Source organism: Ambystoma mexicanum, chromosome 3q (genome assembly GCF_040938575.1).
Source record: "Ambystoma mexicanum isolate Mex_15411 chromosome 3q, UKY_AmexF1_1, whole genome shotgun sequence".
In the NCBI taxonomy this organism is placed as follows: Eukaryota; Metazoa; Chordata; class Amphibia; order Caudata; family Ambystomatidae; genus Ambystoma; species Ambystoma mexicanum.
Window position 1 is genome coordinate 117,515,897 of NC_090926.1, and position 5,864 is coordinate 117,521,760.

Here is a 5,864-nt window from a genome sequence, read left to right on the forward strand (position 1 = left end):
GATCTCCTAAATTCACATGAACAAAGGATAAGGAGCCAAGCATCCTGCAACAAGAAGCCGAGTTGAGGAACCGCTGGTGGCCCGCTGGAAGGTTTGGCACCCTGAGCCCGCTGTCGTCCTGCGAGACCCCTCTGCATCTGATCGTCCTAGAAGGTCTGCGAAGGCGCTTCGACCCATTGGAATAGTGGGACCAACTATTCTCAGCACCTTCATCAAACCCTGCAAGTAAGCCTCTTCGGAAGTGTCCCTGGGCCAACCAGTGGGCTGACCAGTTTACGCAGTACGTTTGCTCTGTTATCGCTGTGGTTTCGAGGAAGCCCTTGAATATTGGTAAACCGCTTGCTCTGTGTCCACGGCACGCTCACATCGAATTTCGTACACTTGGCATTCCCAGGTCTGAAGTTAGACGAGTGCCCCGGACCGGAGTAAACGCGGTTACCGTGTTGCCCTGCTGTGGCAACGACCTGTGCAAGTTCGGTGCACTTGTGACCCTCTTGACCCTGAAGAATGCTACCGCGGAAACTACACGGTGTCGAGGCGTCCTGATTGTCGCAATCGAACCTGCCAGCGAAGTGGACTGAACTGGCGAAGTCTGGGTCTGCCTGCGTCGGGGACCGGTGAGTAGTCCATACCCCAACCGGTGGCCCCTAGCGCAGGAGCCCATTTCTTTTCTACCGCTGTTGCGAAATAGCGACTCTATCCCGTACTCTCAACCTGCCTCTGCCCGCAAGTGGAGGTCCTGCTTGAATAGTGGGGACTTGTTCTTCATCGACCGCATCCACCTTCCTGAGCTGCTAGTGACCCTTGAAGAGACCCTATTTTGTTCAGTGGCACAAGCGTGTGCATGTACTATTGAGCATAAGGCTCCTCTCCTCGTAGAGCTTGGACTGCCTCTTAGTTAGGTGTATTCTTGATGTGGAACTGGGTCTAAAGATTACTTGCACTGCCTGTTTTCCCCCCCATCTAGGTGGTCTACATGTTTCGTGCTTCTTAATCCGTTAGACCCCTCTGGTCTTGTATATATATCGTGTTGATTGGGATGTGTTGGTTTACTTCAGTATTATTGTGACTCTTTGCTATGGTCTATGTTACAAAGGCCTTGTAATAAATGTGTCTATATTTTTAATATAACACCTGTCTGGAGTAATTTGTAATTGTCCTTGCTTTGTGTGCTCATTGAGGTCTTTCAGTCACCCTCACCCCTCTTGAGACTCAGGGCCTCATTCCGAGATTGGAGTTAGTCATGGCGCTATTTGCGCCATGACTGCCTCCAATAACGGGACCAAGTCTGGTGTGGTGCAATGGGGACTTACCGGTCTAGTCCGACCCTGGCGGGACCGTTATGTCCCCATTGCACCAACCATTCCCCATTCCCATTGAGCCCCTATAGGGCTCAATGGGAATGGGGAAGGTGCTATTTACGGGCCTGCTAGTGGCAGGTCCGTAATTAGCGGCCTGGTCCCCGAACGGGACACGTAAGGGACGTGTGGTCCGACCACACAACCCTTGCGGTTTACGTTAGGGGACCTTGGAATTGGGCGGTAGGGGATTACCAGCACCGGTCTCCTTACCAGTGACCGGTATCCCCTACCACCTGACTCGTAATGACCCCCTTAGTCTTGACCGCCTGCCATAGCTACCCTGATTGGTCTGGCTTGTCCAGAGGTTACCCTGTTCCAAGAAACTAGGTTGGCCTTCTGAACCTCTGCCCCCCCAGGTCAGAGTTCAGAAATCCATCTTAACATTAACCCCGCCCACCTTGGCTCCGCCCTGCGCATCGCTCATCAGTCCTTTTCTCCGCTCGTTCGGGACTGGACACACTTGCATCCGCGGAAGATTTTCTTCCCTTTTTCCCTCTCTGGCTCTCGCTAGCGATCGTGTACTAGTCTGTCTATGTCGTTCAAACTAGACTTTCCAGATTGTTCATCGTGTCACCAACGCTTCGCGAGGGCAGATCCCCCTCCTCTTTGTTTAGAGTGTTTGGGTCCGGATCACCGTTGGGACTCCTGTTTTTACTGCGATTCCCTTTCGGTCCGGGCACTTAAACGTCAGCTGGAGCAGTGGGAGGAGGTGTTTCGACGAACTCCTCCTTCGCATTTTCAGGCGTTCATCGACGAAAAGAAGAAACACCCGGTAAGTTCTTTACTTCTCAGAGCACCCCGGCCGGGGGATACCTTTCTGGGTTTCTCCAGGGCCGGGAGGGGCATTGATCGCTCTGTCACCGGGGATTGCCCTGAGGTGCCCGTTGGGCCTAATAATTGTACTGGAGTTTTCTCCGAGGGTCTCCGTAAGGGGCCTGTGGATACCGGAGTACGCTCCAAGGCCCCTCCTTTGGGGGCTGCTTGTAGGCCCAGTTCTACTGAGTCGTCGGGTACCGGAGCTAGCTCTAAGGCCTCTCTATCGGCTTCCCTCAAAAATAAGACCGGGGTGCCCCCGAGGCCTTGGTGGGGCTTAGTGTCACCGAACGGATGTTCGAGGCCCGCGTGAATAAGGCTGTTACCGGACCTGGGTCCGAGGTCCCTCGTACAGAGGTTAAAGCTACCAACATTTCTGAGAGGCCTGACAAGGCCTTAACTGTGAAGGGTTTTTCTCACCATTCCCGATCTTGCGGCGACACCAGATCTGTTGAAGGGGCAAAGAAGGAAAATTCTTCTTTTACCGGCAGTGCCGAGGTCCTTCTTTGGAAGGCTTTTTTGGCGGTTGGTATGTCGCAGAAACATTCCAGGCCTCATAGTACCGACTCTGCCGAGATTCCTTGTGTCAAGGCTAAGGTTAAGACCCCTGATCCATCGACAGGGACCCCTGCCTCACTTCCTCACGTGCCACAGTTCCCCTCAGGCGATGACAAAATGGCGCCCATTCCCACCACAACCGCAGCGGCCATTTTGGGTGTCTCCCCTACAACTACGCCATCGGCCTCAGGTGTAGGGCTTGGTTCCGTGGGTGAACATAGAGTTCCTTGTGCGCATCCTTATCGGCCAGCTTACGATTGGAATGCCCGGATGCCCCTTCCGCACAATGTTTCGTTGCCTGTTGGGTTGGCACCCTTGATTTATGTGGATACGTCAGTGGAGGGGCCGGTGTGGCACCCTTCCCCGTTAGGTCAGTGGAATTATTCCCCTCATGAGAGGCCTCCTCTGGTTCCAAAACAGTCCCTGGAGGACACCTTTTTCGGCAAATTTCAAACGCTCATGCGTACCGACCCCATGAGGTAATATTTCAAAGGGCTTTTTAGGGAGATATGTCCGCCCGCGCCTCCGGCTCCACCTGTACCTCCGGTGGTTCCGCCGGTGCCTCCCTTGCCTACGGTGCCTTCCCAGACTCTTCCGCCTTTGCCCCCTTTATCCTTTGTGGACAAGGCAGCGCCCGACACGATTCAGCAGGATCCTGACCTGTCGGATGAAGCGCAAGGCGATCAGGACAACGAGGACCTGCCCCGCTCTATCAGAGATTTTCATGACTGGGTACTGGACATGATGTGCTTCTTGGATGTTCCGGTCCACTCCGCAGGAGGGCGTGCTTTCTGGGGCGTTCACCCTGTCTCCTTTGGAGTGTAACAGCCTGTTCTTGCAGAAGGACGTTCTGGCCGAGCTCCGCAGGGTCTGGGAAAAGCCACACTCTGGACTTTTCGTCAATAAGAAAATTGACGCACGATTCAGGCTGTATTCTTCGGAAGAGGTGGCCCTGTCGTCTCTTCTACCCCCCTCCTCCACAGTGGTGGCTGCGGCCACTTTGCAGTCCAGGCCTGCAGGATCCTCTTCCACGGCGGCTACTCAGGTTCTGGGAAAGGAGGATAAGCTCCTTGACTCCCTTGGGAGAAAGATTTTCGCCAACTCGGCCTTGCAGCTCAGGCAGGCCAATGCCGAACTGGTGTTAGCGGGGGCTAATATTCGGATCTGGGAAGGTCCGTCGGAGTTTGAGGAGTTCATTCCGGTCGAGAAACTGGAAGACTTCAAAGCGGGATTATCCAATGCCACAGTCTTGGCCCAGGATCTCCTGGAGGCTGCGGCTCATCACGTAGACACCTCGGCTCGGGGCCTTATGCTGGGGGTTGATACCTCACGGCAGGCGTGGCTGCATGCTACCAAATTCTCAAAAGAAGTGGAGGACAAGGTGTTAGACCTTCCGTTTGATGGTAAGGAGCTCTTTCATTCTACAACAGATGTAGAGCTGACCAAGACGACGGATAGCACTCAGACAGCTAAGTCTTTGTCAGTCCTTGTTAAAACACCTTTCAAAACCCAGAGACCGTTGTCGCAAAGCCGACCCTCCTCTGGCTTTAGGGGCTTCCTAGACCGGAAATCTCGCAGAGTGGATTAACCAGGGTACTCACCGTAGTGACCACCTTACTCCTAGTCCATAGTCCCCTTTCCTCCATACTTATGGGACATCTCTCCGTCCTGTGAGATGGTACTGGAGCACTTTGTAAAGAGCATACAAAAATGTTTTCAAAAATGTGTCCTTCCACTCTTTTTTGCGTGGGGCCCAGCACGCGTCCGTAACTCCGCCCACCTTGGCTCCGCCCCGTGCATCGCCCATCAGTCCTTTTCTATCTCCAGGTCAAAGACCTATTAGCAATAACAGAGGAACCTTATTAGAGGGGACGGCGGGCGGGCGTATGGAGGAAAGGGGACTATGGACTAGGAGTAAGGTGGTCACTACGGTGAGTAACCTGGTTATACTCCTACGTCCCTTCCCCTTTCCTCCATACTTATGGGAGATGCCCAAGCACTCCTATCAAGAACTACGGGTGGATGGAAATACCCATTACTGAAAAAAGTTCTTCAGCACAGCCTGACCAAACTGAGCATCAGCTCTTGAGCTCATGTCAAGACAATAATGCTTACATAAAGCAGATGGAGAGGCCCAAGTAGCTGCCCTAGCGATGGACTCCCAGGGGACATATTTCTGAAAAGCAGCTGCGGCTGCTTTGCCCCGCACCAGATGTGCATGAATACCTTTAGGAGGTTTCAGCCCTTGGACGGTGTAAGACTCCGTAATGCAGGCGGCGCTCCGCCGGGAAATAGTCGCCTTAGACGCCTGCTTACCCTGAGGGTTACCAAAAGTCACAAATAGTTGAGAAGAACTCCTAAGCTCAGATGTTCTGTCCAGATAGAACTTAAGAGCCCTTCTGACATCGAGACAATGCAGAACCCTTTCTGCCTCTTGAGGTAGGGTTCGGAAAAAAGACCGAAAGGGAGATCGACTGGTTCAGATGGAATTCAGTCACCATCTTCGGCAGGAAAGCAGGATTCGTCCGTAGGACTGCCTTATCCTTGTGAAAGACCAAGAAGGGATGTTCCACCGACAAGGTCTGGAACTCACTCACCCACCTTGCTGACGTAACGGCGACCAAAAAGGACACTTTCCAGGATAGGTACTTGAGGTCCACTATGGCCATGGGTTCAAACGGCTTGTGGCACAACACCATGCGGACTACATTTAGATCCCACGGCGGTTGCGCAGTATGAACTGGAGGGTAGAGGCGTGTCAGGCCTGCAAAATGCCTCTTAACCACTGGATCACACAAAGAGTAAGAACATTGGTCCGTAGAAAGATAAGCAGAGGACGTTGAAAGGTAAGCCCTGCATGACAGAACGTGAACACCCGACTCTGCTAGGAAGGATACAAAGGACAGCACAGTTTCAACCGTAGCCTCCCTTCGGTCCAACTGCTTTCCCAAACACCAATGACAGAACCTGAGCCATTTACTTCTGTATTGGGACCTAGTCGAGGGTTTCCTGGCTGCCTGGATAATACGCATGTTATCCGCAGACAAGTTAAGATGTTCTAAAGACTTGAACTCAGGCACCATGCCTCCAAGCTGAGCGATTGTGGGAGGGGTACCTCAGCTGCTGTTGCCC